Source organism: Castor canadensis, chromosome 12, assembly GCF_047511655.1.
Source record: "Castor canadensis chromosome 12, mCasCan1.hap1v2, whole genome shotgun sequence".
NCBI lineage: Eukaryota > Metazoa > Chordata > Mammalia > Rodentia > Castoridae > Castor > Castor canadensis.
The window spans coordinates 110,994,154-111,004,891 of record NC_133397.1 but is presented as its reverse complement, the minus strand read 5'-3'; the positions used below and the strand labels follow the sequence as shown (position 1 = coordinate 111,004,891).

The window sequence follows — 10,738 nt, the reverse complement described above, 5'->3', positions numbered from 1 at the left end:
GAAAGCAAGAACCTATTGACGTGAACAGGTGACAAAGCCACCTTTTGTCTCAAGTTTCTGTTTTGACAGCTGCAGGGGCACGGCATTTGTGAAGTTAAGCCTGAAATGCCTCTCAAATAGCCTTAGGAGCCCCCATCAAACCTGGGGCGCCCCCTCTCAGGAACCACACTCAAGAAATAAACCCACTGTATGAAAGAGGACTAGGAAATGCACGTGTTGATCTTAGCGTCTGGGTGGGGGATCTCCCCTGGGACGACGTAACCAGGCCTGCTTTCCAGTGGGTTTATGGTCTGAGTCCACACCTTGGAAGCACTCTGTGATGATGTGCAGGAGAAAAGTATTTCCTACCTACAGGAGCAAAACTTCCACTGAGGACTCAAACACCTCCCACAGTTTTTCTAAGAAAATGAGCAGCTTTACAGATCTTAAAAAAAAAAAAAATACATGGCCTGAGACTCTAAAACAACAGGAGAAAATTCTGCAGGTAGCAAAATCAAATCACAGCACTCAGGTGTTCGGTTTAGGGGACACAGGATGCAGCTCCATTCTTGCCTCTCTTCCCCTGTTTCCTCATGTAAGCCCTGAGTGTCTGCTTCTCAGTCCCTTTCCAGTTCTTTAGGGACCCTGCTCTTGCTTTTCTTCTTTTTCAACCTGCGTCTCCCCTGTAAGCACCTTTCCAAGACTGTGTACAGCCTTTCTCATTAAGAAATAAAGGAAAAAGAAGTGAAAACTTGCTTCAGTCATCTTGCTCCACCATTCTCCTAGCTAAATCTCTTGAAAGAGCAATTACTGTGACTTCCCACCACCCATTCCCTCCTCCACTGCCCCACCCCCACCCTTCTGAAGTGGCCCTTACCCAGTTGTCAGTGTCCTGAGGTCACCAAACCCAATAAACTACTGTCCTACCTGCTATTGCTCAGGCATGAGCACTGTGGCTTCTCCCTCCTTCCAGAAACTTCTCTTTGTCTGCCTCTGTGACACCACTTTGTTGTGATTTTTCTCTTGTCCCTCTGGTCATTTCTCCCAGCATCCTTAGAGTGATTGCTATGGTTTGGATGAGGGTCCCCCAAGGATTCATATGTAAAGGCTTGGTCTTCAGAGTGGTGCTATTGGGAAGTGGTGGAAACTTTAAGAGGTGGAACTGGGTGGGAGATCTTCAGGTCACTGGGGAGTGCCTTGGAAGGGGACAATGGGACCCAGCCCTTTCCTCTTCCTTTCTCTTTGGCTTCCCTAAGGTTTTGATCCACGGTGTTTCCACCATGATGTGCTGCCTCGCCACAGGCCCAAAGCAACAGGGCCAATAAATCATGGACTGACCCTTCAAAACTGTGAGGCACAATAAACCTTTTCTCTTTATAAGTTGATTTTCCTGAGGTATTTGTTATAGTGACACAAAGCTGAGTAGCCCAGTATTAAATTCCCTCTGCCCACTTATGACATAGTCCTAGAGTTTCTGTTCTCAGTACTTTTGCACTTCTTTCTCCTGGCTTAAAACAGCTCTCTCCCCCTGGGGCTGTAGGGAATCATTCTACAGGGTACACCAACATGAATAGTTTTGAGAAGATGGGTGTTCCAGTCCTCAGTTTTCATTCGCAGTCCTTCCTAGAATCAGTCTTTCTGAGATTATGTCTGTGAGGAAGGTGTCTTCCTTCTCCAGCTACTCCTCACCCACCCGGAACCTGCTTATGGTACATTTTCCCAGAGTGGAAAAGGCCCTGGACCACCAACTTGCAAAATACTTTAGAGGCTGACAAAGTAAATACCGATATTATGAACAATAAATATTCTTATAAGTTAGAAGGGTTATAATTCTATGCTTTCAATAAAAAAGACCAAAATGAATTATGAACCAAATGGGTTGATAATTAAAAATAGTTTTTGATGACAGACCAGTATGTGAATGGGGCATTTAATTCAGAAGGTGTTTGATTGTCACTGCTGCAACAACCTCTTCCATTCTCATCTTCTTGTTTGTCTAAACCAAGTTTCTCATCATTAATGTCAAAAGCAATGAGCCAGATGTGGAGATGCACACCTATAATCCCAGTCAAGAGGCTGAGGCAGGAAGATCGGAGTTCCAGGTCAGCCTAGAATACATAGTGAGGAAACTGTCTCAAAAAAAAAAAAAAAAGTAAAGCAATAAAAAATATTAAGAGATTTTATGCTGAGCTCTGTGTTACCCTTGAAATAAGTAATTTGCATTCATATATGCATAAACTAGCAGAAAAATACCCACCCTCATCAATCTCATTAAGAGTCATTTCCAGTAATAGTTTACCTTTATGTTTAATGATTGTTCATTTAAACTATATTTGTTGTTTAATCAATTGTGTACTAAAAATAATCTTAACAATAACTCAATGTAGAAGAAATTAATTAACACTTAGATCCTTATGGTTCTCAGGAGAACATATTTAATTTGTTTTAATCACCATACAGTAATTTTTGTCCAAACAAGTATAAAAAGGCATTCATGAAAAATCTTGCAAGCAAAAACATGAATACTTTAGGATACATTTGTGGGATGAAAATATAAATTCAAGGAGAAAAAAGAAAGATGTAAAATTTCCACCCTACTAAAGAAGAGCTTGCTAATGTATTTTTAAGATGGATGACAGTAGGTAGCAGGTCACTCTAGCATTTAGTTTCTATTGGATGTATTGAAATGAATGATGTGACAATTTTCTCTTAAAATGTTAATAGTTAAGATAGATCAGAATAACATAGTTTTAAATATTCAAAGTTATAACATAATTTCATATATCTATTTAAATGTATGAGGGTAAGTCCTGTATAATTCTATTTATATGAAGTTCTAGAACAGACAAAATTAATCTACAGTGCAAGAAAATCAGAGCTGTGTTTGCCTCTAGGAGAGAGATGGGGGCATCGATTGCTGGGAAGGGCACAAGGGAACCTTTGAGGACAACAGTAATGGAGTTTAGGCACTTGTTAAAACAATCATATAGTATACTTAAAATGTGCACATCTTGTTGAGGTAAATATTATCTGAAAAAAAACCTGGAAACAAATATCTGAATTCTAAAATGTCATGCATGCTAAAGAGATGAGAGGCGAAACATATTATTTGGAAATACATAATAAGTAAGGTAGATTGACAAATGAACATATGTATGAAGCCATTTGGTTAAAGCAAAATGGTTATTGCAGAATCTAGGTGGTGAGTAAATAATATTTGTTACCTAATTAGATTTTGCTGCATGTTTAAAAATATTCATCTTAAAATGTTGGAGAAAAAGTACACGGGTCAATTTTTTTCATAATTCTTTTAGTGCATATATGGGAAAAGTTTGAAGACCCCTGGCTTCCATTTTTCACCATTTTAAGATACATCAGAAATTTATAGCCCAGACCTCTCTCCAGAATCCCAATTATATTCCTACTCCATCTGGATTTCCCACCAGATCTAACTCAGCCGATCAAAAAATGAATTTATGTTTTTCCCTCTATTGGTTAGGGGTATCCTCAGCAACAAGTAACACTACACAACAAGGTCAAACACAAAGGGGGATATTCTTCTTGCATAACAAGGAATTTGGAGGTTGTTTACACAATCGCTCTACCTCTATGCCCCCAGCCCAATAATGTCTATTGAAAATGCATTATCAGCCAAGATGCCTCTCGGTCACAAAAACATATACATCATACATACATAATACATATAAAAACCTAGACTACAACTGATTTCAGAGTCGACTGGCTTGATGGTGGAGTACTGTCATTAACAGCCTGGGGTTTCTGGTTTTTCTGCTTTGTTGTCTTCAGTGTCAGATCTGTCCCAAGGCTGGTACCAAGGTGGATGCAGTAACTTCAAGTGTAACAGCCAGATGCAACAACTTTGAGAAAAAGAAGAAGAAAGACCCTCTGGACCCCAGTAGACACCGCTCCCATCCCAGCTGGTGGAACACCTATCAGTTTGTTTTCTGAACTCATTACTGGGGACGTAGGGTTAGCTTAGCCTAGTCCTGCCAAGTCTCCTAAAACATATAACTTTGTGAAACGAGGACCAGGCAAGCCAGGACGCAAAATCTAAAACCGTTATGTTAGGTAGGCAATAATCTGTCTCCAATGCATGTGTACTAAAATTGCAGTGTGAAAGAGCAATAGATTCACACATCATAATAGGGGTTCTGTTTCCAGAAAGTGTAGGATATATAATCTCTAAATCTACTTTGTCTTCTGACATAAAATTCAACAACACATCTAAAGTGTATCATTGCTGTTCATTCAGTTGATCCGGTGAATGCCTGTTAGGTGTCAGATGCTACTCCTTCATTCAAATCTTCCTTACAGCAAAGCAGAGGTGACAGATTTGTAACTACACCTGTTTGAAACTAAGGTTTTGCCTCTGCATACCTAACAAGCTCTTTCTTTGTCTCTGGTTCACTGCATGAGACACATACTACCACAATCAGCACTTTTGTTATTTTTCTTTCTTCTACTCATTTTCATAAACAAAACTCACTAGATACTCAAACATATCCAAAGACGCAGATGTAGGCCAAGACGATGGTGTGGGAACTGATGGGTGGCTGACAGAGTGCTATACTGGAAGAGCTAAGTCTTGTATCACACTGACCTCTGTGCCAGGCACTTCTCTGGGCACTTTACAAATATTAACTCATTAATCTTCACTACAATTCTTTGAAGCAGGTGCTCGCATCCATGTTAGAGATGAGGAAACCAAGGCCCACGAATAACAGCAGATACTGTTGCACCTTGCTCAGCTGCTGGCAAGCTGTGATTTGACCTTGATGTCTTTCTGACTCCTCTGCCCGCTGCCCTCACATGGGCTCCTGCTCCACTTGGGCTAAGTACAGGTCTCGCATTCCCCAGGAAGCCTTGCTCTCTGCCCCTGGGCTTTTTTGCACATGCAATCTGTCTGGACTATTCTTCCTCTCTGCTGAGACTCATTCTTCAAAGTCTGATCAGGCCCACTCTCCTTTGGGACTACTTGCTTACAGATCTGACTCCACTACCACACACATAGTACCAGACCTGGTCGTCTGCTCCTTGTTGGGACTTGCTACTATGGCTGGCCTACAACTGCCAGAGTGTCGCTAAACTAGTGCATAAGCTCTCTGAATTTTACACTTTCCTGCCTCCCCATAGTGTCTGACACGACGTGTTCTAGACGCTTAGGGAGTGGGAGCCTGGTTTCCCCCGCCAGCAGCCTAACTTAATAAAAACAAAGCGAGAAAAAAAAAAAAAGTCCCCTTCTCTTCCCTCTCCACATCACAATCAAGACCCCGATCATTTGGATTCCTTTCAAGCCCGCCCGTGACGCACCAAGCAGGGTGGGAACAGTGTCCAGGCGCAGAGCGGCCGCCTCCCTCGCCTTCTCCCAGTTCTTGCCTATTAAGGTAAGCGACCTCGGAGGACGCAGAGGGAGGGAGGGAGAGAGGAAAGGTCCCCTCCAGAGGCCTCCGCGGCCTGCAAGCTTGCAGGGCTGTGCGGAAACACAGCCCTGGACACTCAATCAGCCAAGCGCCAGCCTCAGGACTCCTACTAATCGTGTCTACCCGGTCACCTTCCTAGGTGTCCAAAGCCACCGAGGACAACTTCACCCATCCCCGTGGGCCTCAAAGGAATCCAGGCACAGAGCGCTGATTAAATGGGTCCCATGTCGCCAGTGGATGCTCCTTCCTTGCAGATGCTCGGATAGCCAACGGGGACAGGGCGTCCGCGGGAGGGAAGGTGGTCACCGCATCAAGAGAGACCCCACGGTGGGGGGGTACCCGGATCTCCATCCCCTCCGCGGCGCCCCCATCCCTCGCCAGAGGGCCGCTCGGGTCCCCGTTGGCCCCGCCCCAAGTGACCCCGCCCCCGCAGGCCCCGCCCACGCCCCGCCCTCCGGCGCCCTGGGCTCGCGACGCGGGCCTGGGGACTCGGGAGCCCGCCGCCGGGGCCGCAGCATGGGGCGCTTCCGCGGGGGCCTGCGGTGCATCAAGTACCTGCTGCTCGGCTTCAACCTGCTCTTCTGGGTGAGCCCCGAGCTGGCCGGGCCGCGCAGGGCAGGGCCGGGCAGGGCAGGGCCGGGCAGGGTGGCGGGCTCGGGGTTGGGGTCTCCGGGGACCTGACCGCTGCAGCGATCCAGCTGGGCTTTGGGTGTTCAAAAGGCGGAGGCGACAAAGGGAGGGGACGGATGGAGGGGGAGCGCCTAGAAAGAGACGGGGAGACGCGGGGAGGCACAGTGCGCCTCTTGCCCGGGAGGAGCCCGTGTCTTGGTTTTTTTCTCCCGGCCGGTGACGCCAGGTGCGGGGACCCAGCGTCTCCTCGCCCGCCATCCCGAGGGCTGGGGCCCTGGTGGCCCGCGCTGCGCTCCAGCCGCCCGGGCACACACGCCCCCTTCGCTCTCTTCTTTCCCGCGGGTGCCGGCGGCCTGGCCCGGGTGCTGGGAGGGAAACCCTACCCCGGGGCTGCCTCGGGTGGCGCCCCATCCCGAGTGTGTGGACACACCACCTGGCTCTGATGGTTTGTTTAGGAAATTGGGGGCAATTGCGTTTTTTCTGGGCATCAAGGGAGAGTACCCCTGGATGAGAAAACAGGGGTGCTGTTCTATGAAGGGGGGGGTGAGGAACAGAGGGGCTTCCAAGGGGCAGCAGCCTCTCCCGGTATCTCCCCGCCCACAGCCTCTGCTAAATACTAATGCGTCCCAGATGAGCTCATTCAACTTCACAGAGTATTACAGGACAGCATTCCGGGGGGTCAGCGGTTCGCAGGATGGGGCTTTGGTCCTTGACTCCTATAATATTAGGGCATAGCTAGGGCTCGACCATCCCCAGCTCCCTGAATTCTCCGTCCTGGACAACTGTGGAAAGGTCTGAAAGCGATCTTCTTTGCACACCCCTTCTTGGGTTTAAAAGAATGCCAGCCAGTGTAAACTGCTCAGATAGACCCTGAGGGATCCTGCTTTGGGTGAAGAGGTTCTTGCGGGAGGAGGAGAGAACAGCAGGGGCCTGGATGCTTTGAAATTACAGGGCTGGAAGAGGTGGTTGTCCTATCTGCTCTGGAGACTTTTTCTCTCTGTGACTGCAAGTAATTAATTATTCAAGGATGGTCTCCTCTTGTGTCTGCCAAGCCATTAGCCCAGACGCCTGGGTGACTCCAGCATCTCCAAGCATTTCAGAAGCCAAGTGGTCATCTTCAGTTCCTTCCCCTAAGGGGATTTGTGTAGAGGAGGTATCCCCCTATCCTGGGGGCAGCCCCTGCATTTTAAAACTACAAATGGCTTTTGTACACCCCCCTGGGCATTTATAGCCAGCACACTTTAGGGAGAGACATTTCTGAAGGCCCTGATGTAATTATTAGTAGTCTGGCTCTGTTTCAAAGGCTGTTAATTATAGATGTCATGCTGAGGTGACACCCCTCACTCTCACTGCTTAAAATTCAAAAGAAGCGTCATATCAGCTTGAGAAGGAAGTCTTAGGCTGAGCCTGATGTCATGGCAGTCTTTCCAGGGACAATTAAAAGCATTTATCTAGAGTTTCCAATGTGCCAACCACATCCTATTTATTATTACACTTCATCCTCACAACAGTTCTGATGTGCACCCTGTTATCCCCATTTTTGCAGAAGAGGAAGCAGGCTCAAATAATTTAACTTGCCCAAGGTCACACAGCTAGTGAGATGGGACTCAGACTCTGCCTACTTTCTCTTAAACGCTGTGGTACGTTAAGTTAACCCTACCTCCCAGAAGTGTGGCTCCTGGATCAGCAGCATCAGCGTTCCCTAGGAATTTGTCAGAAATGCACATTCTTGGCCTACCCCAGAGCTGCTGAATCAAACACTCTGGGAGAGGGACTAAGCAATCTATTTTAACAGGCCATCCAGGTAATTCTGATCCATGGTCAAGTTCAAGAACCACTATTAAACAATTACAAAACAATCACAACTGCACTGTTCTCAGCTGAGTGCAGTGGCTCACATCTATAATCCTAGCTACTCAGGAAGCAGAGATCAGGAGGATCACAGTTTGAAGCCAGCCCAGACAAGAAAGTCCATAAGACACCCTGCACCCCATCTCAGCCGAGAAAAAGCAGTGGTGCATGCGTGTCGTCCCAGCTACCTGGGAGCATAAATAGGGAGATTGCAGTCCAGACCACCCCAACATAACAGCAAGACCTATTGGAAAAATAACAAAAGTAAAAAGAGCTGGGAGCATGGCTCGGGTGGTAGAGTTCATGCCTGGCAAGCACAAGGCCCTGAGTTCAAAACCCTAGCACTGCAAACAAACAATAAAAATTGTCCCTTAAGCTGCTAATCTAGTTGAGGACACAAGACCAATGCATCTAGGACAACAAAAAATAACATCATATACAATCAAGTGACAAATTTCACCCTGTTGACCATGAACACAATAAAGAAAGGAAGTTTGAGCGCCTCCATGTGTGTTAGCCACTGAGGTTAGAAGTGACCTATCCAATAGGTGATGGAGGTGTGGAGCTCAGAGCAGGCATCACAGTAAACAATGCCTGAAAATTTCTCCTGAAGATGGGCATTCAGGCTGACCCTGGAGGGAGGCGTGGAAGGGAGGTGGGCACAGGTGAGTCACCAGTGTCCACCAGCTGGAGAGCAGAGCAAGAGGAATGTGAGCCCACCATCGGGTGACAAAGTCTCAGGCTGGAGTATAGCCATCCTAAGTGGGATCTGCTTAGACAGGGGGGCTATACTTGAACAAGTTATTCTTACTTCTGAACTTGGCTTCTCATCTGTACAACTGGAGTGATAGAGTTGTTGAGAGAATTAAACGCACCTATGTAAACTATCTGACCTCACCTTCCTATAAGCCTCATCCATAGTAAGTGCTCAAAACTTATTATTTTTACTTTTTTTGTTGTTGTTGTTTTTACTGGGGCTTGAACTCAGGGCCTGCACCTTGAGCTATTCCATCAGCCCTTTTCTTGTGATGAGTTTTTTCAAGATAGGATCTTGCCACCTATTTGCCCAAGCTGGCTTCGAACCGAGTTCCTCCTGATCTCTGCTTCCTGAGTAACTAGTAAAAGGATTACAGGCATGAGCCACCAGTGTCCAGATATGATTTTCACTATTAAGTGCTTGGCCCACAGGAAGCCAATAAATGCAGCCCTCTTTCTCCTGATTCCCTCAACGATGACAAATACTATAGATGTATGCCTAGTGGCTTACAGCTTGTCTTCTTTGGAGAATAACAACACATTATCTTCTTAATTTCGACGTGTGGATTTCCCCCATTGGAACTTACAAACCGGGAAAATCTTTTTTCTGTTTTGTTCACAGCTATATCCCCAGCACCTAGAATGGTGTCCAGCACATAGTAGGGCCTCAGTAATATCTGCAGAGTGAATTAATGAATCTGTAGGTTAAAAAACCAGGTGTGAATGGCCTTCATGATTGGCACAGATAATCGTTGGGAACTTTATCTGGAGACTGACCTATGTCCACCTGTTCATTACCTCCTTCTTTTTTGCTTGCTTAGATTTGAGCAAGATTCTTCTCTTGGTGTGAAGGAGACATGGGGAGCTTCCTCTCCTCCATGGGGACAGAGGGACAGAGGAGGGCACGGCAGTAGGTACAGGTACCTACACAATTAAAGAGAAAGTGGCAAACTGAATCATGTGCCTAAGGACTTTGGGGAACTCATCTAAATTAGTTAGATGTCTACCTTCATGGTCCTCAAAGGAACCTGATTCCAGAGACACCCCTAGTTTCTGAAGTTTTTTCTGGTTGGAGGGATTTTTCCTAGAAGGACAGGCTGCAGCTGTGACTTAGAGTGTAGCATTTACACACACCCTTGGATGTCTGTCTTTCTGAGGTTTAAGGTCTCCCTGGGTGACAGCACTTCCTTCCTTGTCTGAAATTGGCCAGAAGGCAGGTGCAGAGGCTGCGGGTGTGTTTTGTGATCTGCAATTTGACAGATGGACTTGCAGCTTCTTCTTGGCAGCTCCTGGTTTTCTGAACATCAAATAGACCTGCCAGAACTGCATGGTGCACCCCGACCCAGGTTGCCAACTGTATTCACTACTGAATTTTTAAAAACAAAAGTAACACTACCCATTTACCCTTCTAAATTAATCTCTGATGTGGTTGGTGTGTACCATGAAACCCCTCCCAGAGTCTGTCAGCTCTGGATTCAGGCACTGCAATCAGATAGCTCAGTATATTCCTGTGGCTTTCATTGAAGTCACCTTCATTTTTTCCCCTCCGTTGCATAGCAATATAAATAAAACACCACAACCCACCCAGCCACATATGTTGGTTTAAAGAAAACCCTGGGCACTGTTTATCCCTTGGTTTATTGTTGTCCGCTCAGCGTTTTCCTATCATTGTACTGCTCTGAGCTGCTCAGTGCTGAGCTGCTCAGTGGCACTGTCCCACAGGAAGCAGGGCTGTTCTTTGTTGAAAGACACATGCCATATATGGCAAGTTTGAAGTGGCTGTCCTTTCCTCACTGTGACTAATGCAGCTTTAGGTTTTCACTTGGAGGTGCCTAGCAGGTGCTGGTGGAAAGAGTGTCTAGTTAGCTTGGGAGTGAAAGAAGTTTGGCTCAAACAAGTCTCCCCCTCTTGCTCAAACATTTCTAACAGTAACTTTAAAGCAATAACCTATCCAAAAGACAGGTTAAAAAAGAAAGAAAGTAGGAAGGAGGAAGGGAGGGAATTAGGGAAGGAAGGAAGGAAGAAAGGAAGGAAGGAAGGAAATTAGTTAGTACACACCCATAGTAAATATTCAGAAACAT

General features: G+C 46.2%; 1 long non-coding RNA gene across 1 annotated transcript; it reads right to left on the bottom strand.

Moving 5' to 3' along the window:
• Positions 1-3,068: 3,068 nt before the first annotated feature.
• Positions 3,069-5,691, bottom strand: LOC141414928 (uncharacterized). The gene is made up of 2 exons (XR_012439934.1): positions 5,552-5,691; positions 3,069-3,857 (listed from the first exon to the last, which is right to left on the bottom strand). It is a non-coding gene; the product is annotated as an uncharacterized lncRNA (long non-coding RNA).
• Positions 5,692-10,738: the final 5,047 nt, after the last annotated feature.